Below are 25,151 nucleotides of genomic sequence, written 5' to 3' on the forward strand. Positions count from 1 at the left end.
GGGTTGATTTGTGACCCAAGATATGATCTATCCTGGAGAATGTTCCAAGAGCACTTGAGAAGACAATGTATTCTGTTGCTTTTGGATGGAATGTCCTATAAATACCAATTAAGTACATCTTGTTTAATGTATCATTTAAAGCTTGTGTTTCCTTATTTATTTTCATTTTGGATTATCTGTCCATTGGTGAAAGTGAGGTGTTAACGTCCCCTACTATGATTGTGTTACTGTCAATTTCTCCTTTTATGGCTGTTAGCATTCGCCTTATGTATTGAGGTGCTCCTATGATGGGTGCATAAATATATACAATTGTTATATCTTCTTCTTGGATTGATCCCTTGATCATTATGTAGTGTCCTTCTTTGTCTTTTATAATAGTCTTTATTTTAAAGTCTATTTTGTCTGATATGAGAATTGCTACTCCAGCTTTCTTTTGATTTCCATTTGCATGGAATATCTCTTTCCATCCCCTCAGTTTCAGTCTGTATGTGTCCCTAGGTCTGAAGTGGGTCTCTTGTAGACAGCATATATATGGGTCTTGTTTTTGTATCCATTCCGCTAATCTATGTGTTTTGGTTGGAGCATTTAATCCATTTACATTTAAGGTAGTTATCGATATGTATGTTCCTATTCCTATTTTCTTAATTGTTTTGGGCTTATTATTGTAGGTCTTTTCCTTCTCTTGTGTTTCCTGCCTAGAGAAGTTCCTTTAGCACTTGTTGTAAAGGTGGTTTAGTGGTGCTGAATTCTCTTGGCTTTTGCTTGTCCGTAAAGGTTTTAATTTCTCCGTCGAATCTGAATGAGATCCTTGCTGGGTAGAGTAATCTTGGTTGTAGGTTTTTCCCTTTCCTCACTTTAAATATGTCCTGTCGCTCCCTTCTGGCTTGCAGAGTTTCTGCTGAAAGATCAGCTGTTAACCTTATGGGGATTCCCTTGTATGTTATTTGTTGTTTTTCCCTTGCTGCTTTTAATACTTTTTCTTTTTATTTAATTTTTGATAGTTTGATTAACATGTGTCTTGGCATGTTTCTCCTTGGATTTATCCTGTATGGGATTCTCTGTGTTTCCTGGACTTGATTGACTATTTCATTTCCCATATTATGGAAGTTTTCAACTATGAGCTCTTTAAATATTTTCTCAGTCCCTTTCTTTTTCTCTTCTTCTGGACCCCTATAATTCGAATGTTGGTGCATTTAATGTTGTTCCAGAGGTCTCTGAGACTGTCCTCAATTCTTTTCATTCTTTTTTCTTTATTCTGCTGTGCGGTAGTTATTTCCACTATTTTGTCTTCCAGGTCACTGATCTGTTCTTCTGCCTCAGTTATTCTGCTATTGATTCCTTCTAGAGAATTTTTAATTTCATTTTTTGTGTTGTTCCTCATTGTCTGTTTGCTCTTTAGTTCTTCTAGGTCCTTGTTAAACATTTCTTGTATTTTCTCCATTCTATTTCCAAGATTTTGGATCATCTTTACTATCATTACTCTGAATTATTTTTCAGGTAGACTGCCTATTTCCTCTTCATTTGTTTGGTCTGGTGGGTTTTTACCTTGCTCATTCATCTGCTGCGTAGTTCTCTGTCTTCTCATTTTGCTTAACTTACTGTGTTGGGGTCTCCTTTTTGCAGGCTGCAGGTTCCCGTTGTTTTTTGTGTCTGCCACCAGTGGCTAAGGTTGGTTCAGTGGGTTGTGCATGCTCCCTGGTGGAGGGGACTGGTGCCTGTATTCTGGTGGATGATGCTGGATCTTGTCTTTCTGGTGGGCAGGACCGCGTACATTGGTGTGTTTTGGGGTGTCTGTGAACTTATTATGATTTTAGGCAGCCTCTCTGCTAATGGGTGGAGTTGTGTTCCTGTCTTGGTAGTTGTTTGGCATGGGGTGTTCAACACTGGAGCTTGCTGGTTGTTGAGTGGAGCTAGGTCTTAGCGTTGAGACGGAAATCTCTGGGAGAGCTCTTGCCGATTGATATTGTGTGGGGCTGGGAGGTCTCTGGTGGTCCAATGTCCTGAACTTGACTCTCTTACCTTGGAGGCTCAGGCCTGACACCTGGCTGGAGCATCAAGACCCTGTAAGCCACACGGCTTTGGGGAAGTCTGAGGTCTTCTGCCAGCATTCAGTAGGTGTTTTGTAGGAGTTTTTCCATGTGTAGATGTATTTTTGATGTATCTGTGGGGAGGAATGTGATCTTCATGTCTTACTCCTCTACCATCTTGAATGTCCTCCCAAGGCATTCTTTTAAATAAAGTTTCATCCTTTTTCTTTGTATCGTCACTCAAAGAATCCTAAAATGGTTGAGCTGCAAGGCATTTTGGAAACCCAATGGTTGTGAAATTTTAATAATGACACGTAATTATTTTAATGAATGGAGAAGTGCTTCATATAACATTAGGGGAAGAAACAGGACCCCAAATTGTATTTATAATCTCTAAAAATACTTTACATATGCATGATATTTTTCCATGTTTTACAACAATGAAAATGTGCTTTATCACTTCTCTACTCAGAAAAAAATACAATGTTCTCATTCAGCCCCTTCACTTCACAGATGAGGAACTAAGAAGCAGACAGGTTAAATGACCTCCCCCAGATTCCCAGCGGGTCCTCGGCAGAGCTGGAATGCAAGCCCTCTGATTTCCAGTGTTATGTCTTATGCCTTCTCCTCTAGGGATCTGCGAGGGGTAGCAGGGCAAGGCAGGGTATGGAGGGTCTGGCCAAGGTAACCATGACCCTCTGAACTTGGGGTAAGTAGTTCTTTGCATTTTAGTTCACCGGCCCCTTACTACAGTGGACAGGAGGGAGAATTCCCTTAGGCATGAGCTTCTTATGGTAAGTCACTCATTGTTAATAGTTGGCAGCCAACTGTGATGTGGCTTAACCCAGGGCAAAACAAAACCCTGGGACTCCAGTAGGCAGGACTGAGGTTGGGCTTTGGCACAAACTCCTGAAGGGTTGGCTTCAGCCTGAGGTATCTGAATTACTTGTCTAGACAGTTCCCAATTCACTGGATAATTAAGGGGTCCTCCCGCTCCCTTAGCCATGTTCACAATTCATGTAACACGTCTTTCTCAGTCATACACTTATCTCTCTCTTCTCCCACTATTATTTTCGAATGACATTATTGCACCATTGTACTTTTTATTTTACTTTTTGGTAGCAATGACTTTGCTCTTCCCTGTTTCAGGAGAAAAGCCCAATACAAGTTATTAGAAGATCTAATTGAGGTATTGGTCAATTTGCTTAGTTGAATTAGAGTGGGCCCCTTGGAGCATCATGGGGTTTATCCCTAAAAGTCTTGCAGTATAATTCTGGCCCTGCTTCCATGGGGAGTGTATTTGGGGAGGGCATCTGGCTTTCTGACACCTGTTACAGACAATTCGAGTTAACATTCCCACTCTGAGTCTAGGCTTTTCTGCAGGCATGAGGGATGTGGAGACCAAAGATTTGGTCTTTGTCTTCATGGAGTTTGGGGTCTAGAGGGAATGGAGTTTGCAGTGGCAATACATTGAGGCAACTGCTAGTAACTATGTGACTCCGCCCCTCTTCTCCTCAGCCCCCACCTTTCGAACTTTGGGACTATGGAAGGAGCAGTGTCTCCAGCTAAGAACATATCAAAGGGAAAAGATCTGAGTGTGGTTGAAAGAAAAACAAAGATGAGTATAGGCCTTTCAACATGGACCCCTGAAAAACCTTGTGTTCTGCGAAATAGTGCCCTAAAAATGTAGAGTTTTTGGGAAAACTAAGGGCCAACCATTTAAAACTTGTGCAACTTTGTAACCAGAAGCCAGGCAAAAACAATAATTGGTTCCTGGGATATAATTTAACACCCCAAGCAGGAAGTTTAGAGTTCTGGAGTCGACCTCAGGGAATATTAAAAATGTACAAAGACAGAAGAGTGGCAGCACTGGCTTGCAGGTGCTGAGTCAAGATGACGAAGCAGAGCTCTGATCCACAGGGTAGCCATTAAAGGCACAGCAGGAAGCGCAACTAACTGCAGCCCTACAGCCCCAAAAGGCAGGAGGTGTGCTTCTTCTGGAGGCTGGAGCCCTCGGTAGACACTCATTTTTTTTTTTTTTTTTAACTTTATGGCCACGCCATGCAGCATGTGGGATCTTAGTTCCCCGACCAGGGATCGAACCCACACCCCCTGCCTTGGAAGTGCAGAGTTTTAACCACAGGACTGCCAGGGAAGTTCCTGCACTCATTTTTTTTTTTTTAAACATCTTTATTGGAGTGTAATTGCTTTACAATGGTGTGTTAGTTTCTGCTTTACAACAAAGTGAATCAGCTATAGATATACATATATCCCCATATCTCCTCCCTCTTGCATCTCCCTCCCACCCTCCCTATCCCACCCCTCTAGGTTGTCACAAAACACCTAGCTGATCTCCCTGACTGCACTCATTTTTAATTTGCTTAAGATACATCTGTAAAGGCTCTAGTCTATGCAGCACCCTACTGAGGTATTGCTTTGTTTTGCTTTGTTTTGTTGTCCTGTTGAAGCTGTTGAAGTTCGTAATTCTACTTTGGTTATTCTACCTTAGAAAATCACAGATGAATCAACTTAACTTACATGGTATATGGATAGCATTCCTCCTTTTACCAGGCATTTGTGAACTAAGCAACGTGACATGAACAGAAGTTAGAACAGAACAGCACCTGACAGATGACAGATGACACCTGACAGATGACAGCCTAGAACACAAACCCTATAAGGCTGGCAGAAAGGTCCAGCCATGGCAGAGGCCTTGGGCCAGTTCAGGCTGAGAAAGACAAGTTGCTCTTTAAGCAACCGTAAGTGATGGAATTGAAAAAACTAAAAAATAATGGGGCTTGTGGAATATAGTAGGATCTTTGTTTCCTATATGCAACCTGAAGGTTTAATGCGTTACATAGTTTTGTGTGGATTACACGGATTTTCATAACCTTGTGTTGACATTCTTATTTGGGACGGAATGCCCGGTGTGTGGCACTTGTGCTGGATGACACGAAAGGCTGGACAAGGCAGGTCACTTGCAAAAAACCTGAGCTTGGTTGGCAAGGGAGTATACAAAGTAGAGCCAACCTATGGAGACATATTTACTGTCTCTACCATGTTCATGGGTTGCTCCTCTTGCAAGCACATGGGGAAGTGAGAGTGAGAGCATCAACAATCCAGTACCTAACCTGGGCAGGGGGTAGGAGAGAGGTGCTGAAACAGGTCACTCATCCTGATGTGTAATACACTTTCCTAAATGACATGGTGCATAGCCTGGGCTACAGAAGGAAAAAGCAAAACCAAAACCCTGCCTGCAAAAGAGATTTGACTCCTAAGCTCGAAACCAGCAAAAATGCAAATGAGAGGTAAGGAATAAAATGAGCATATACTAACTAGATCACAAGTCCCTGGGAGCAGGAACCAACGCCTGATACTGTGTCTGAACAGAGACTATGCACAATAAATTCCTGAGTGAAAGAAAACATTTAATATGACATCGTGGGCATGAGCCACATTTAGAAAACATGTTCATGCATTTTTTCCTCAAAAATAAACAAACAAAAACTATTTATCAAGCTAAATTGTTAAAAAAGGATTTAAAATTCCTTTGTTGTTTGCCTCTCAAAACAAAATGACTCTGTTTATACAAAGAAAACAGGCCCACATTTAAGCCTTCGGTACAGTCCTCCTCAGACCCCTTCGTTAAGCTCAAGCTGATAGCTACTATCACTTAAGTGTTGCCAAAAGGTTCTTGCACTCTCCAGATTGCAGTATTTTCCTTTTGTAAGATCAGATAACTATATTATTTTGCTTTTCATTAAAATTTGCCTTACCTACTTGAAACATTTTTTTGTCTATGTTTTGGTCCCTACCAACCCGAACAACTTAAATTTCCTCTACTTTTGCAAAATTTAAAAAATATTTATTTATTTAGGCTGCACCGGGTCTTAGTTGTGGCATGCGGACTTCTTAGTTGCGGCACGCATGTGGGATCTAGTTCCCTGACCAGGGATCGAACCAGGGCCCCCTGCATCAGGAGTGCAGAGTCTTAGCCACTGGACCACCAAGGAAGTTCTGCAAAATTTTAAAGTTGGTAACTTCTGATTTTTTTTAACTTTGCTTTTGACCACTATTCCATTTTGTATTTGCTATTTTCATCACAAATTTTGCTCTTGTTTGATTTGGCTGTCTACTTTTGGCTGCCATCTTTCTCCTGTCTTGTTCCTTGTTTATATCTCATTTTGCATTTCAGTGCTTTCATCTCCTTCCTCAAGCCCTAAGAACGTCTTTAAGTGCATGTCTGTTTCATTCACTCTCTTTGATAATGTTTAGACAGATACTCAACAAACATCCATAAAGGGAGAGTTCATTGCTGCTAAAGCAAAAGAGAGCACGTGTGGGAACAGGGTCTCAGTTACGGTACAAGGGAACAGGGTTCTGAGGACGTCTGAAAGGAGACTCCATGCTACTTAATGTAAGCACGGAAGGGTGGGAGGTTGGCCATAGGATGGGACCATGTTGGGGTAAAGGCAAGAAATGTGGTCCAAAAAATTAATCAAGATTAATATCCCTAAGTGATGTCACGTGCCCCCTGATATGACATGTCCAGAAGGGCACTTCACCTTTGTGGTAGTCAGCTTGTGGACTACTGGGATATTCCCAAACCCGTATCCCCAGTCTAACCATGAGCAAATCTCAGAAAAACCCATTTTTGAGGGATGTTCTACAACATACCTGACCACACACCTCGAAATTGTCAAAAAATGTCAAGCGCATGAAAACCAGAAAAGACAGAAATCGTCACAGACCAAAGGAGACTAAGGAGATGTGATGATCTAACGTGATGTGGGATCCTGGCTTGGACCCTGGAACAGAGGACGATAATGGAAAAACTGGTGATCTGAATAGAGTCTAGAGTTTAGTTAATAGCGATGTCCCAGTGGGCAGGGACCAACTCCTGACACTGTGTCTGGACAGTGTTGGCTTCTTAGTTTTGACAAATGTACCTTGGTAATTTACCATGTTAACATTAGGCAAAAATGAAACTGGCTAAAGCAGTACGCAGGAATTCTCTGAACTAGCTTTGCAATTTTTGGGTAAATGTAAATTTATTCCAAAATAAAAACTTTATTTAAAAAAATTAATCCAAATATGTTATTCTCAAATTCCTTGTAGTTGGGGCTTTAGCCACTGGCTCCATTTGGTAGCTTTTCTTTTTTCTACCTTCTGTGGTTATTTGCATACTTTGTGAGAGGAGTATGTGGCTTTAGTTTTTAATGCTTCTAAAATTGATTCTTCTGAAGTCATCTGACTTAATTAAGAAGTCCTTTAATCTTTCATCAGTTCTTCTGTGTAAATCAACAGAGGTGACCATCCTCACCTTTAATTGTCTCAGCTTCCATAACCTTGCATGCATATATTCATTCATTCCCTTGTGCATTCATTCAACACACATATATTGAAGGTCCTATAATAAGCCAGGCTCTGAGCTACCCCTCAAGATTCCCTGTTGACTTAGAGTCCCAGCCCTCAAGTCATCAAGATAAAGGAAGATGAAATTCTTCATTACTTGCTCATCATAGAACAAGGGCATGTCCCAGGGGCCTTGCTGAATCTGAAAGGTATGATTTGCCCTGCTATTTGAAAAGCCTTAACTTTCCACCATTCTTTTCCACCTCTCTCCTCCCACCATGCTATATACCCTCTAAAATCATAATTTACGGAGTAACAGGGTTCCAAAGGCTGTCTGCATAATAAGTGCCAGTATGAACTGGTTCTTCATGGTCACTTGAGTTAGAAAATTACAGCACAGACAATGGTCCCATTTTCCTGTTTTGTGCATGATTTTCATCTATTGAAAAAGATGGGAGGGTTGGCTCCAGGAGTGAAATTGGTGCTTCTTTTGGCTTTACTGTGCTGACTGTCCATCAAAACTCTCAATTCAGGGCTCAAGAGCAAACAAATTAGGCCACGACCCTGGAGGGTGACACTCTGGTGGCAGGGGGCTGGGGAGTCGGGAGGTCAGCAGAGAGGTGTTGCCCAGACCCCCTTTGCTGCAGCAGCTCCTAGAGTGTATGGGTCCCAGCCAAGCTGGGGGTTTGCCTTGTTTTGTTTTCACTTGTGGACCAGACAGGCTCCTAATGGGTGGGTTCAGGATCCCCAGACAGAACAGCTCCACGGAAAGGCCAGGTTCACGGATAAGGTTTCATGTGAAAAGACAGAAGCCGGGCCCTCCATAAACCTGGTGTGTCCACACCAACGCTGTAACAGTGGATCCTACAAGAGAACTGGTTCTGGGGCTCTGTTTTGCCTGATTTTCAGTAACACTTGAAAAGAAAGACAAATATGATATCGCTTATATGTGGAATCTAAAAATATGGTACAAAGGAACTTATTTACAAAACAGAAATAGAGTCACAGATGTAGAAAACAAACTTATGGTTACCAGGGAGGAAAGGAGGTGGGGAGGGATAAATTGGAAGATTGGGATTGACATATACGCACTACTATATATAAAATAGATAACTAATAAGGACCTGCTGTATAGCACAGGGAACTCTACTCAATACTCTGTAATGGCCTGTATGGGAAAAGAATCTAAAAAAGAATGGATATATGAATATGTATAACCGATTCACTTTGCTGTACACCTGAAACTAACATAACATTGTAAATCAACTATACTCCAATAAAAACTAGAAAAAAAGAAAAAGAAAAGCACCCTTATTGGAAGGCTCTCCCCTAGCAGGTTGGGTGGGGTTTTGTTTATATCTCCTATAGTATTTGGTACCCTGTGCTATCCTTACACTGTATCAGTTCACTTATATATACTATACATGTTAGTATATATACCGTGTATATGTATATGTGTGTGTGTATATATATATATATATATATATATATATATAGTATATACCATATATCTATACCCATATGATATATATGGATATACAGTATACACTATACACGTTCAACAGTATGTAAGTACACTTGACTGCAAATTCCCTGAGTCAGATGACAGCCTCTGATGTGGCACCTGGCACACCTGAGGACTGAAGCAACAGCATGTGTGGGGTCAGTAGTGAGGATCCAATATTTGACCATATGCCACAAAGATCTCATTTAAATGATTTGTTTTCTTTCTCCAACTCTCACTTACGACGTTTTCTAGCTTTTTCTATCTAAAGATGGACAGGAGCCTGAAGTTATCTTCTGTAGAACCTCTTGCCTCTATTCAATATATAATATACAATGATCCAATCTATTATTTTTCAAGTCAACTGTTTCAACTCTTCTTACATTTTACTTTCCATTGCTTTAATCATATTTGAACTCCTTTGAGTTTCATTTCTCTAACTTGTGAAGCATAAAACTTGATACATTATTGTTGTACACAGTTAATGTTAAGTTGGAAGATTTTTAATAGATTCTATAACTGTTCAAACATCCTTTGTGCTTGCTTTTGGATAAGATATTGTGTTCCTGTTCATCTGTGATCCATGGTGACCTCTAAATTGTTTTCCACAGAAGTTCACAAAGAAGCATATCCCATTGTTTTCATTCATTTCCCCACCCTAATTTTGCTGAACTTTTGTACTCCTAGTTAATTTCAATAGCCCATAAAAAGTGTTGAGATGTATTTTTCAATGCTTTCTGGACTGACCCTATATTATATACAAGCAGTTCTAAACATCTGTAATATCTAAACGTACCAGCTTGCCCTGATTATGTGCCATTCCTTTCAGTAGCGATATCAACTCTAAGCGTCATGCTATTTATCCCGGTACAATGGGGCTCTAATTAAGGTCCAGTTCCCACAAATGTTCTGGAATTTTGTGAAAATAGTTCTCTATGAGATCGGTATTGTGGATTAGTCCTACTTTATTTCTAAAATCAATCAATGTCAAAGCCCTCATTCTCAGCTTTATATTTAAACATGTTCCACATTCCTGGGCAGATCTTAAGCATAGTTAAGTAGGTGTGTTCTCTGTGTGATTTGCTCTCTCTTTGGTGGCAGAAATTATGTAACATGTACTAAACAGAGGAGGCAGAGATAGGATAAGGGAAGGCACAAAGATAACTCAATGACACCAAAACGAAAATGGTCCTGGAGTTTCACAAGGGTGTCAGAATGGAAAGAGTTATTTGCATCTAAATTTAAATTCATATCTGCCTTCAACTGTTAGCTGATCAAAAGAGACTCACAAGGTTACTGAATTAAGCCAGAGCACACTGGATTATTCCATCAGTTCAGCCATGAAATTCCCTTGCCATGATGAAATACACTTGCCAAAGGATGGCAAATACTGACCTTGGCATTACCTAGCCCTGGTATGAAGGCAGTCAACAGCTCACATTGGCAGAGGTGGAAAACACCATCACGGAGGGGAAGAGAGACAAAGCGAGGGGAGAAATGCAGAAGAGACTGAAGCTGAGAATGAGAATAAACAAAACACAGGTTTGGAAGTCAGACAAGTCCACTCTGGGCAAACCCAGACTCTGCCATGGACTCACTGCATGAACCTTTAATAACCGAAGTTATTAAATGTGAGTCTCAGTTTCTTTCTTTGCAAAATAAGGAGACCAACGCTTACCTCATGAGTTTGTACTAAGAATAATCATACGTAGAAAGTGTTTAACAGAGTGAAAGTGCCAAGTATGTGTTAATTGCTTTCTTTCATTCTTCCTACCTCCTCCAAAAGAAAGAAAGAAAAACCCCTAGCTTTGGTGATATTTTCATACCCTTTCATCATCAACAACAATCTTATTATTATACATAAAGAATTATGCTAAGCCTCTAAGATATATAAGCCTGGCTTTGAAGTTGCTTAGAGCATAAATGTAAGGAAAACCTAGTACATGGTATCTTACGTGACATAGTATCAGGGATAATAGGTGCTTTGAAAATTTGGTGTTGGAGAGACCACTGCTCCATGGGTAGTCAAAGCAAATGATGGGCTTCCTCCTGGGCCTTGAGGGAAGGATCAGACTCAGTAAAGAGACACATCCTCGGTAGAGAAGATAGCGTGAAGCAAAACTGCAAAGAGGGAACAGCAACTCTGAGCACCAGGAATGGGACCAATTAGACCAAGGTGAAGGGTTTCTGTCTGAAAATCATGAAAGGCACGGTGGAACAAGTAGGATGCGCTTGATCAGTGCCAAGCTACAGCGCTTCATCTGGCATCAGCTCAATACTAATAGATGTTCTTGAGCTTGGTGATTAGATGACCTAAGTCATGTCATCAGAAGATGAATCCGGCTGCTCTGTACAGCATCAATGGAAAAGGCAGAAACAGAGGCAGAGGGAGCAGCCATGGTGGCCACTTCCACATCTAGGAAACCAGCAGTGAAGCCTGGACTGAGGAGGTGGTCGTGGCAGCGAGAGGAAGGAATGATTCTACAGAAACCCTAAGGATGAGGGACGTGAGGAGAGGCAGCCATGGGATTAAAAAAAAAGAGAACGAGAAACAATAAACTACTTTTCCCCAACTCTTATGTATCAGTAAGATATTAATAACAAGCACAACTGGGGTGAAAAAATTTTAAATATTCTAAAATACATTTAAGATACTTGCACACAGCAGGAAGGTTTTGTGGGTGCCAACTTGCAATGGCCCCTAAAATGTTAGCGTTTTAATTAGATGAGAAATAATCAGCTTTCTCCAAAAGAATGAGTAGTTTCCCCCATAAAGCATGATAAATGACGATATTATATGGATTATTTCCATGGATTCTTTCTGATTAGACAGTGTTACAAAACTTAATATTGTTTTGAGTAACATAATCCAACAGCAGGGTTTCTATTAGTTAAAAGTTACTCAATCATTAAATTCAAGTGTTAGATTTCTATCACCAACTCATGTTGGCTTCATGCCACCCCCAGTTAGGACAAGTGCCTAAATCATTAGAAGAATCAACCTACACTCGACTCTTCCCTTGCAAAGAATTCAGTTCCCTTTAAATATAATTTTAACCCAAACATGTTTAATTCCTCCGTTTGAAAATTCCATTGGCATGTACCAGACATTCTATCCACTAAGTACACTGCGTTCATGATCCTGAAGCAATATTTTACTTTTCAGGGTACTGAAACCATTTTTTTTTTTATTAGACCATGGCATTAAAAGCCCATTCTGCCTATTCTACAAAGAGAAATCTTTACAGTTCCATAGTTGTATTCAAAGATGGACAATCGTATGTTGATTAACAGAGAAAACACAATTGCAAAGACTGCAGTAGCCTGGGGGCCTTATAACCCAGTGAGGATTGCTTAGCAAGTAATGCTTCTCCCCAGGGAAATTCAGTCTTAAGAGATTAAACTTTATGTCTGTAGACAAGACCCCTTGAACAAGGACGCAATGTAGTAAGTACTATAAGATGAATTTAATTAAATGTATTTTTTATATATTTCTTATATGCATATATATTATCTCATGCACATATATACCTTCATACACATGGCCATACTCCCTTTCTCTTCTCCTTATTAACAGAGCATTTTGAAAAATATTCAAATTTGTATAATTACGTCTTTACTGCAGAAAGATCTACTTTGGGGTACAACAACTTCAGAATCTGTAAAACATCCTTCCTTTTGCAAAATACTCTTTGGGGGCTAGAGAGCAACGGCAGTACTGGCATTTTCATTTCTTGGATGGAAAAGTCTAGGGTATGCCCAGTGCTCATGTATTTCCTTCTCTGTGTGGTAACTAATTCATCACTTTGCTCAGGGCACAAAGCTTCTAGAAAATGCTCCCAGAGTGGTTTCTCTCATTTTCAGCTGCTGCCACCCCAAGAGGAAAGGGGGCAGGGGCTGTGCCACAGTCTTCTCCTTTCCCTAGTACTGCTTGTGGTAGACACGCTGAGTCACTTACTCGTTCTCTCATTTTTCCTTAGGACAGACCCTGGTTTTAGTCCATGCATCAGGGAGCCCAACTAAATGATTATAGTTTCTACCCTCTCTTGCTGCCAGGGGTGTACAATGAGATGTCAGTGGAAGTTGTAGGGCGAGTTCCTGGAAAAGTTCCCCAACAGGGGAACAAGCAGTAGTCCACTTTTTGTCTTTCTCTCCTTCCTTCATCTTGTTGCCTGGAATGCGTTTCTGTTGACAGGAGCTCCTGCAGCCCCTTGGACCCTGAGGCAACCTGGATGAAAGCTGCATACTGAGGGGACAGAACAAAACAGCAGAGGAGTTTAGGATCCTCACTGTCTGCATACAGACTTCTTTCAAGTGAAAGAAAAAGAAAACCCCCTTTGGGACTCTACCATGGTTATTTTGAGTCTTCTCTTTGTGCAGCAGATTCTAATCCTAATTAATGTAATGCTTCAAATCGACAGCTTTCTATTGTACGCTAAGTCAATTTTAATATCAAAAACTTATCTTTTTTATACCATGAGGTAACATTAGGATGCAAAAGCTGTAGTTCATGTAAGTTACAGACGGATCTCACTAACATCGTTAAACGATCTCAGTTCAGCTTAATCAAGGAACAGATTCATGCAGGACAAGTGAGGTTCCAAGCTGATCTGTAACTTAAGAAACCAAAGGATGGTACTTAGCTGTGATCCACCATTCCCTCCAAGAAAGAAGCCTCTGCTCCAAGGCGGGCCAGCACCTGAGATGGTGCTTTACTGCGTAGGAAAGAAATGAGTGTGAGTCTCAGCTGACTGTCCTGAGACAGACGGAGGAGGCCCTGTCCTGAATGTTTCCAAAGCCTGAAGCTGTAATCAGCCCCTCTAGTGACTCTACCATGGGCTTAAATGAGATGCACGCTCTTTTCCTGACGTGAAGCCTCATGGAGAAGCTAAGAATAAGATGGACTGGGTACTTGGGAGTGTCCCTGGGGGGCAGTGAGATGTGTCTGTGAAATATAGCTTTAGACTTCCTCCTTTACAGCCCACATGGGAAGTTTCTAAACCCAAATCCTTTTCATTACAACGATAATAATATTGACCCTCATTTTAATCCTTCCCAACCTCCGCAGTCTGCAGTTTTCTTGACCCAGCAGCTTGGGCATGTCCTGTTTGATTTGTTGGGTGTCAGTTCTCCTGAGCAAAGAAAAAAATGATTCCTTTTCTCCTATAGCATATTTCTAACTGACAAAGAGAAACTACACTTTCCGTATTTCAGTTTAGAGTGTTATTCTCAGAGGACTGGATATTGGGAACCATTAGGTAATCACAATAAGACATTTGAAGCCCATTCCTCTATGGAGGTATACGTCTGCTCTGGGAGGGGCTGGCTTGTGGGCCATCTTCATGTCTAGAAAAGGGACTTTGGTGTCTGGATCTTTGCATTTGAGGGTAGGGCTGGAAGTGATCCAAGCAGTACAAGGGGGGCACTCCATTTTTGCATTCTCTCAAATAACCCAACGATTCAAGTTTATAGGGAGAAAAGCAAAGCTGGGTTCCCATTGGCAGTTGTCAACTTGAATTGTTAGCAGTTTCCACCTTTAGAGGAAACTGTGACTTAGGTCACTCGCACCATTTCTTTCTGAAAGGCAATAAATTGGCCCCATTTCCTCAGTCTCCCTCCTCTCACCCGCCACAGGCCTTAGTCAGGTCAGTTGTATCAATAGTTTGGAAGGTGCGTGGACCATTAAGCGGGGATTCAGTGGAGGTCTTTCTACCAGCACTTCATCAGAGCACATAAATCACTTCCTAGGCCCTGAAAGAGAAACATATGCCCCAAATATGTCAGTTTACAAAATATTTTCATATCTTTAGGGTATTTTATTTCTCCTGTTTCTTGTGACATAAATAGTACAAAACCCGGACCCCAGGATTTTTTAATAACCAGCTGTGAAATTTCACTAGCACTGGCATAAAATCAAGAACCAAAAATAATTCATCCCAATGTATGGGGGCTTCTGTCCTCCTCTGATGGGGCTTTGATTTGGTAATGGTTTATAAAGCCACTCTTCTTCCTGAACTGAAACAGAACTTAAAAGAAAAATAGTGAATTTTCTAATGGGCAAGGATCCAGACAGTATTTCTTTGGGGATCCATGATGTGGTGATGGGGGAGGGGGTCAGAATATGGAAGAGTAAAGAGGAAACTTTGTATAATACATACTTAGGCTGCTTGAAAGCTTTTGAAAATATTTAATTAAAAATCCGTGTCCTGTTGGATCTGGAAGCTGCCTGTGCTTTGTGCCAGCCTTTGGAATTCTCGAGACTCTAGGGCTGATCATGACTTGGGCCCTCTGGCGCGTTTAGGGCACAAGGTTTCCCAGCTTGGAAGGTGGGGTTAGAAAGGAAAAAATGGGGACAGAGAGGAACCCAATCCTTTCGTTTTATGTTGGTGTTCATTTATTTCACTGTAATTAAAAAAAAAAAAAAATCCTACTCCCAACAATATTGTTTGCAAATAAAAACAGTAGGTGTAAACTGAAAAAAGTTTTACCTAAATTTTTTCATTTACAAAGGTTCATGTGTAATTTACAAACCTCCCCATAGGGCTTCCCTGGTGGCACAGTGGTTGGGAATCCGCCTGCCAATGCAGACGACACGGGTTCGAGCCCCGGTCTCGGAGGATCCCACATGCCACGGAGCAGCTGAGCCCATGCGCCACAACTACTGAGCCTATGTGCTACAACTACTGAAGCCTGAGCGCCTAGAGCCCGTGCTCCGCAACAACAGAAGCCACCGCAATGAGAGGCCCGCGCACCGCGGCGAAGAGTGGCCCCTGCTCGCCGCAACTAGAGAAAGCCCGCACGCAGCAACAAAGACCCAACACAGCCAAAAATAAATAAATAAAATAAATAAATTTAAAAAAACAAAGGGGCTTCCCTGGTGGCGCAGTGGTTGAGAGTCCGCCTGCCGATGCTGGGGACACGGGTTCATACCCCGGTCTGGGAAGATCCCACGTGCCGCAGAGCGGCTGGGCCCGTGAGCCATGGCCGCTGAGCCTGCGCGTCCGGAGCCTGTGCTCCGCAACGGGAGAGGCCACAACAGTGAGAGGCCCGCGTACCGCCCCAAAAAAACCAAAATGAAACCTCCCCATATTGGTATGCATAATTTCCTTATGAAATTGACCTTTGCAGTCTTTAATCAAATTAAAGTTGGATTACACCTGGGTGTTCCATCACTCAGATACTACCCGAGAGCAGTGCTGGGAACTAGGAAGGGCTGGGTCGAGGCTGCCAGGTACAGCCGCGCCCTCGCCACCACTCACAACCTGAGCCTCATGCAGGCCAGCACAACACCAAGTAGCCGGGCTGCACGGGGCGGGGTTCACACCCGGCGCAACCTCTGATGTGCTCTTGGGCAAGGTAACCACTCTGAGCCTCCCTTTCCCCAGCTCTAACGATGGCAATAGCCCCTCCTTCACAGGGTACCTATGACCGATTCAATATACTGTATGTAAAACACCTCCCAGAATGGACTGTACATAGAGTGAGCGGGATAAATATTTCCCTTCTGGGTGAAAGAAGCTGCTATCCCCAAGACAAAGAGAGCTTGCGCCGGCACTTTCAGGGCAATCCAATTGTGTTTTTTGTCCACATTGAAGTGTATGGAGTTCCTGGAGTAATAATAAAGCCCAGATTCATACACGCATGTTGATGCACATCAGTCGTATGACTCACACACAAGAACCTATCAAGGTTTTGGAGCCTCAGTTTACTCAGCTGTAAAATGGGGAGAATGGTCAGCTACATTTTCCTCACAGATGATAAAGATCACACGAAGGAAGCTCATTGAACCTGTGGGGTGCTATACAAAAATATACATTATTATTAAGTTTGAGATGGCTCCACTCCTAACTCAGGGGAAATTATAAAATATTATAAACAATCAAAGAAGTATAAGAGTGAGAGGTACAGGGATGGAGCCCTGATTTGCCAGCCAAACTTCGGAAGAGGCCACAGGCAGTCCCACAGTTAAACGTTAGACCCTCCGGCTGGCTCAGAAAACCTGCTATCACCTCCTTATCCCAGAGCACAGAGAGGGCAATGAGGGGCAAGCTGGCTTAGTGTGTGTGCTTTCATGCCAACCTGAGAAGGTCTTCCCAAACCATTTTACTCTGAGTAACCCAAGCAGGTTTGTTTATTTTAAGACATGAGGGACAACCATGTGGTTCTGAAGTATCCTCTTGCTGCCTCCTCCCAGCCAAGACGCCCACCAGAATTCACAAAATTTTATTTGGAAAGTGTGATGGCTGGTGTGGCTTTTCAAGGGGCTACTTTCCACACTACAGCAATTAACCCTTTTTTAAACAGTTCATTAAACGGTTTCTGAAAAACATCAAAACGATATTTCATGGAGAGCAAAGGGTTTAAACGTGGCATGCTTCAGCAATAATGACTGCCACACACATCCATTCCTTCTACCAGGCTCCATGAGTATGGAATTGCTTTAGAGGCTTATACAGGAACAATGGCAGGAGGGCGCTTTTCTGCTTTGAAGAAGACCCTGGGTTAACTCCGGGCCTGCGAAAAGAAAGGAAAAAGGTGTTTGCTTCCTAAACTGCTAGGTTTCTTTTCTGGAAGCTTTCTTTCTCTTAGGTTCAGGGAGAAGAAGCCAGGTCCTTAGCTTTCCCACACACATGTACTTTCCTTCTAAAGAAAACCTAAGCTGGAAAGAACTGACATATGACTTCAGACTCATGGTATACCATCCATTCTTGCTATGGATACTGAGAGCACATTATTTTGAGAAAAAGCAAAGCTGTCAACATCCAAAGCATCACATGTATAATATCCGTAACGTTTAAATACGTCTAACAGGTCACGAAGAAAGAGCAAACACTCCAACAGGAAAATGTGCAAAGGAGGTGAACAGGCGGTTCAGAAATGAAACGGTAGTGACAGTTATGAAGAAACGTTCCACCTCACTAGTAACCAAAGGTAGGCAAATGAAAATAAGACACCTTTCATCAACTTACAGAATTTGTTACAAAATATGATTATGCCCAGTGTTGTTCAAGGGTGTGGGGATAAGGGCAAACTTTCATCTTCTAGTTATGTAAGCGTGGATCTTACAGAAAAGTGAAACTTTTCTGCTGGACAATTTGTCAAGTGTCATAAAGATGTCCATACCCCTTTGATCAAAATGGCTCCCTTTCTAGGAATTTATGTTGAGAAAATAAACATGTATATACATAGCATGTATATAAAAAATGAACATGGAAAGATGTTCACTGCAGTACAACAGGGTAGGGAACTTTCTATAAAGGGTCAGAGAGCATATATTTTAGGCTTCACAGGCCAGTCAGTCTCTGTGGGTACTCAACTCTACCACTGCAGGGAGAAACCAGTCACAAACAATACATAGTGGAATGGACATGGCTGTGTTCCAAAAAAACTTTATTTATAAAAACAGGTAGCCACAGGCTGGATTTGGCCCATGAACCATAGTTTTCCAACCTGTATAGTACAATTTATAATGATAGAAAATATAGAATCACCTAATGCTTACAACATGGAAATGATAATATAATTTATTTTATGCAGGTTTTACAACCCTTTTTTTCCTTTTAGTGATTTGGGAAAATGCTTATGTGAAAAAAAAAAACAAGATTTTTTTATCATGCAGGTTTAGAATGAGCCCAGTTTTTTAAGGGAAAGAAAATATGTAAGCATGGAAAAAGGATTAGAAAGAAATACACAAGGATTTTAACAGTGATGGTTTTAATTTTCTTTTTTATACTTCTCAGGATCTGAATTTTCTATAACGTATATGTATTTTATTTTTAAAATAGAAAGAAATGTTTAAAATGACAGAAATGGACTTCTCGTGTGAATATAGTTGCATAAGTCAGCATTCTCCCCCTCCTGCTTGTGGAAATAGTCCAAAAATGAGGATAAAAGGAAAAAACATACCATCTTCCATTTCTGGCAGAACCAAGAAACATACATCAACTTTCTAAAGGGATACAAAAGGCAAACAAATTTTCTCTGGAGCTCCAGAGGAGGAAGTATAAAGAAGAGGAGGAGAGACAGTTTAGGCACAGCAGAGCTCATAGAGCCCTAAAAATAATGCACTTCTGGAGGGTGATGGACACACTCAGGGGACTAAGGTAGAGACGTCGTCTGTAAGACAGGGTTTGCAGATGGGGGTGAGCCGGGCAGCAGTCAGAAGTAGATCCAGTGCTGTGGGCTTGAAGCTTATACAATTTGGGGGCCCCTTTTAAAGATAAACAATACGTTTTAAATACAGAATTATGCACAAATGTATTTATGTAGAATGAGCAAAGATAGGGTAATACATGTAAATTTTTAAGCTGATAAATTCCACACACACCACCAAAATCCAGAAAAATAATATGTTTCTAAAAACTGCAACTATCTGCGTGATCCACCTCTGTAGAACCCCTCTTCTATAATGTCCCACATCGAAATATCTTCTTTCCCTATATTTTTTGATTGCATAGTCCTTGATCACCTCTTCATAGGACAATACTTTTTAATATGCAAGAACTCAGGGAACACTGACCCCATGAGTTTTCTGTGGAAATTTCTAGAAGATGCACTACAGCCCACCAAAAGATGACTGGGGAAACTGCAGCAAAAGGACTGGTAGGGCACTCTGAATACACTTAACTGTATATCTAAGACAACAACAAATTTGAGCATTATAAGTTAGAAATGGGAAAATAAACTGAAGATAAGCAGAAGAAAGAGACTGATAGAAATAAAAGCAGATATTAGTGAGTTAGAAAATAGAAAAGAGCAGAATAAATAGAACTAAAAGCTTTTTTGGGGAGAAAGGCAGTTAATCTGCTAGTTAAAACTTAATCAGGAAAAAGGAGGAAATAGTAAATATATAAGTAAGAAATGTTAGAAGGAAATAACTACAAAATCTAAGCAGGGTTTCCCTGGTGGCGCAGTGGTTGAGAGTCCACCTCCCAATGCACGGGACATGGGTTCATGCCCTGGTCCGGGAAGATCCCACATGACACGGAGCGGCTGGGCCTGTGAGCCATGGCCGCTGAGCCTGTGCGTCCGGAGCCTGTGCTCCACAATGGGAGAGGCCACAACAGTGAGAGGTCTGTGTACCGCAAAAAAAAAAAAAAAAAAAAAAAAAAAACCTAAGCAAACTAAAAGAACCATAAAAGGCTACTTTGCTAAACTCAAAATAAATACATTTGAAAACCTAGACAAATGAGCAATTTTTGAAGATAGCATAATTTACATAAACTCACTGCAGAAAAAGAGATAATCTAAACAGACAAGTTTCCATGAGGGAAAAAAAATGAGGAGAGTCGACAAACAGCCTCATCTCCTAAAAAGTACCAGATCCAGCTGGTTTCATATAGGGTTTCCACCAAATTTCAAAGAATAGATAGTTCCAATGTAATTTAACCTATTCTAGAACACAGAAATAGAATGAATACTTCCAAATCTTCTGCTGTGAGCAATAACTAAATGCAACAAAGAGTTCACAAATAAAGTCACAGACAACCTCTTATGAATAGTGATGCATAAATCCTAAATAAAATGTTAACAAAGTGTTGCGAGGTTAGCTAAGCTACTCTGTGATATTACTGCTTCAGCATCTAGTTTGTTCTGCTAAGCAGCTTTCATGGACCTTAAACTGACACTAGCCCTCTAATGCAAGCACATGCCCTAGACAGCAGCTGCTGTCACACACAAATGTAAGTTCCTGATATGACTTCCCCAATAGCCCCTGTGATCAACAATCTCCTAGGGCCTGTATGCCTTTTGAGCCCCTTAGATAAGACCCTTGTGGGGCTTACCAAAAACCCACTCCTCTGGTCTGAACCAACAAATCAGGCCCCAGCCTGGGAACCCCAAAGCACTCTACCCACAGATCCTAATAAAGGCATGTGCCCCAGGTCCTGCCTCTCACTGTCTGCACTGTGCGTTGACCTTCTCATGTGGCCCCTCAAGGTATGCTGTGTACTTCCTCCAGGACCTGTGAGTAATTAACTTCTCTATTTCAATTTCTCTTGTTGTGATCTGTTGTTGAACGGTGCTCACCATCCAGCACCCTGTGCTCCACTTAACAAATCTGAAGAAGTCACAACACAGAGTCCAGAATATTCAAAGAGCAATGCATCCTAACCAGGTGGGGTTTATGCCAGGAATAGAGACAAGTTAATATTAGGAGACATGTTAATACAATTTACATATTAATAAGTTTAAGAAGAAAAAGCATAATTCAACATCTATTTTTATTAAAATACTCAATGGTATAAGAATGCTCCCTTAACAGTAAATCTACCCCTGCCCAAGAGCCTGCATCATGCTAAAGAAAGAAATACAAGAAGCATCTTCAGTAAAGTCAAGAACAAGACAAAGATACAAGGATTTAACTGTACCAGAAGTAGTAGCCTATATAATTAGACAAGAAAAAGAAATTAGGGCTAAAAATATTGATTAGAAAGAGGCAAAATTACCACTACTTGCAGGTGATACGGCTACATACTTCGAACATCCAAAAGGAAAAAAAAAATTAAAACTACTGAAATAATAAAATAATTTAGGAAGATAATAAAATAGAAAAATTATACAGAATTAAATAACTTTCATATTTACAAATAATAACCAGACTGAAGATATAATGGGGAAAAAAAGCTTCCATTTACAACAGCAATAAAAAAGATTAAAATACACATAAATTAAGAAGTGTAAAAGTTACTTATAAAAATATTTAAAATATTTCTGAAAGTTCCAAGAGAACACTTGAGCAATGTAAAGTCATGCCGTGTTCTTGGATTGTGTACATTTAACATGATCTTAATATAAGTATCAATGGTTTTACCTCCTTGGAACTAGACAAATATCTACGTACAAGATTCTGTGTGGGCTTCAGGAGGATTGCAACCATAAGACAAACAAGAATTGTTCTTTACCACATTACTTGTGACCTCATATTCTGGTTGACAATTTCTTGCAATTACTATAAAAATACTCCCAAAAATCTATGTATACTGAGACTCAGAAAAGGCAACTTGATTTAGCAACAAAGAGGTTACTGCTGACCTTCAAGAAAGCAGTTTCCATAGAATAGTGAGTCTGCCAACCAGTCAGCAACTGTTACCAAAAGCCACTCATTTCAGTACCCACTCATTTCAGTACCCAGGTGAGAACTTCTCACCTGATTACAGGCAGCTGAACTGATGCAAAAAGCTGATCTTCCTGCTCCAAACACACTGTTAAATTGGGTAAAATACATATATACACAAAATTCCACACAGCCACATTCAGAATAAGAAAGGAAAATCCCGAGGCATCAGAAATAAAGAGGATTGCATCCCACTACTGGGCATATACCCTGAGAAAACCATAATTCAAAAAGAGTCATGTAGCACAATGTTCATTGCAGCACTGTTTACAATAGCCAGGACATGGAAGCAACCTAAGTGTCCATCATCGGATGAATGGATAAAGAAGATGTGGCACAAATATAAATGGAATATTACTCAGCCATAAAAAGAAATGAAATTGAGCTATTTGTAGTGAGGTGGATGGACCTAGAGTCTGTCATACAGAGTCAGAAAGAGAAAAACAAATACCGTACGCTAACACATATATATGGAATCTAAGAAAAAAAAAATGTCATGAAGAACCTAGGGGTAAGACGGGAATAAATACACAGACCTACTAGAGAGTGGACTTGAGGATATGGGGAGGGGGAAGGGTAAGCTGTGACAAAGTGAGAGAGTGACATGGACATATATACACTACCAAACGTAAAATAGATAGCTAGTGGGAAGCAGCCACATAGCACAGGGAGATCAGCCCGGTGCTTTGTGACCACCTAGAGGGGTGGGATAGGGAGGGTGGGAGGGAGGGAGACGCAAGAGAAAAGAGATATGGAAACATATGTATATGTATAACTGATTCACTTTGTTATAAAGCAGAAACTAACACACCATTGTAAAGCAATTATACTCCAATAAAGATGTAAAAAAAAAAAAAGAAAAAGAAATAAAGAGGAAACAAAAAGTCAGAATGTCATGCTGGCATAAAGCTGAAAGTCTTGCAGTGGTACCAGACCCTAATAAACCCTGCAGGGATGAGATACGAATACAATTTTAAAACTGTCCGCAATTGAGACTATAGCCAACCTCCTCCTAGGCAGAAAAGAAGCTGGACCTGAGGGGTTTTCTCAGCATAAACTGGAAGTTTTATGAACCAGTGGGGAACCACTCAATCGGTGTTGTCTTGAAAAACAGAAGTTAACATACAACACAGCCCATGGAGAAATCTGTAGCACCCCAGCAAGGTAAATTCAAAATCTTCCCATAGGTACTGCTCTTGAACACAGGACAAATGGGTTGTTCAGGGAAAACGATTCCTGTGGAACCAGCTCTACTCCAAGATTGCAAAGCATGGGAGAAATATCCAACCATGAGCTGGCATTAGCACTCAAAATAAACAAGGGAATTCACACCCAGGAAGAGCAGATAAGAGGCCAGTCTGAAAGAGACTTTTAAAAACTCTTTCTAAAATGTTTATAGAAATAGAGGAAAGAATAGGAAAAAATAAAAACAAAAACTAGAAAGGAAGCTTTGTATCAGGGAGGTAGGCAACTGGCTCCAATGCTCACGGTAGGATGTGAGCACCACCTGTATGCCATAAGCCAAAATAGAAAATCAATAAGTAAGTGGGAGAATGAACACTGACTGAGCTAATCATGTACCAGCCACTCTCCTAAAATGTAAATTTCTCATATAATTCCCACAACTAGCCTGTGGGGTAAAATCACTACTCCCAGTTTTTTAAACTGAGCCTGAGTTTAACTTCCCCAAGGTCGCATAACTGGAACTGGATTTGGAACCTCAAAATAGTAAAGGGGGAGAAGCTACAGCTGCTAAAGAAAAATGTATAAAAATCGAGGGCTTAATATCACCCAGGAAGGAAGAATTAAAGAGAGCTGATTTTAAAGGAAGATGTATCCATTTCAGCCTTGACTCTGAGAAAGCGAAACATTTCAAGCTGCAGAGCAGGGTGTCTAAGGGTGCTGAAGACTGAATGCCATGCAATATATAAAACTACAAACATCCCCCAAACTGGAATCACCTCTTACTCATGCAATTATTTTAGCAGGAGAGGAAAAAATGATCTGACTTCAGTTTGTTCAGCGTTTATTTTCTATTAAAAAGGATACTTGCACAAGTAATTACTGTGAAAGGGAAGCTATTCCTGGTTAGAAAAGTTTTTAATCATGAAGTGGTATTTGACAACGTAATTATTTCCACAGGCTGAAAAAAGAACTTATCACTGAATTGTAGTAGTAACTGAGCTCCACCACAAAGAAAATGGTATGCATTGCTGATACACATGGTCACTAATTGTATAGGAATAACACTAAAATATATATTAATAGGGCTTCCCTGGTGGCGCAGTGGTTGAGAGTCCGCCTGCCGATGCCAGGGACACTGGTTCGTGTCCTGGTCCGGGAAGATCCCACGTGCCGCGGAGCGGCTGGGCCTGTGAGCCATGGCCGCTGAGTCTGCGCGTCCGGAGCCTGTGCTCCGCAACGGGAGAGGCCACAACAGTGAGAGGCCCGCGTACCGCAAAAAAAAAAAAAAAAAAAATATATATATATATATATATATGTATTAATAAAGATTTGCCATTCTATGAAAGTAATCATAAAATAATATAGAAAACACAGTTGTATGCTCTGTTTTGCTCTTAAAAGCGGGGCGACCTTGGACCTGGGCTGTGGTCTCCCCTTCATAGAAGGTGGGAAGAGGAGGAGTCTGGGATCTCCAGGCACTTCTGACTCCAAATTCCACTTTACTCAGGACTCCCTCCGCCTGGCAAGGTTGGTAAAATCAAATGCTCCAGAAGCAACGGTGAGCTCAATTTTCTGTTAATGATCTCAAAACATTTTAAAGATGAATTTGCAATAAGTTCCTCTCCTACCACTGAACCACAATAATTTTGAGCCAAAATTAGTCAATGATGGTGAACTGTAACTCTGCCCAAGGAGGGAAATGAATCACAGAGAAATCCCTTAGAGGGTTTCCAGTTCAACCATGTCAGCTTAGGGAAAAGGATCTGAGGTCCAGAGATGGAGACCTTGGCCTAGAACCCGTGTCTTCCAGTTCCTCATCTAGGGATCCACACTGTGCTGATGAGAATCAGGTCAGCTGAATAATGGCAGAAAAAAAAAATATATGTTGAGCCAATGAGGCCTAGAAAAAGCCATTAACATTAATGAGGACAGCAGGAGGGGCAGCGGTGGTTACTCATAAGACACC

At 41.0% G+C, this 25,151-nt stretch overlaps 1 protein-coding gene and 1 non-coding gene across 2 annotated transcripts in view; both read right to left on the minus strand.

Annotated features, from left to right (window-relative positions):
- The window catches only part of THSD4 (thrombospondin type 1 domain containing 4), a 589,447-nt gene that overhangs the window by 250,420 nt on the left and 313,876 nt on the right, over positions 1-25,151 (minus strand). The gene's annotated exons all lie outside the window — the stretch shown is intronic.
- TRNAR-CCU lies at positions 5,968-6,040 on the minus strand. The gene has a single exon. It is a non-coding gene; the product is annotated as a tRNA-Arg (tRNA).

This window comes from Phocoena sinus, chromosome 2 (assembly GCF_008692025.1).
Source record: "Phocoena sinus isolate mPhoSin1 chromosome 2, mPhoSin1.pri, whole genome shotgun sequence".
In the NCBI taxonomy this organism is placed as follows: domain Eukaryota; kingdom Metazoa; phylum Chordata; class Mammalia; order Artiodactyla; family Phocoenidae; genus Phocoena; species Phocoena sinus.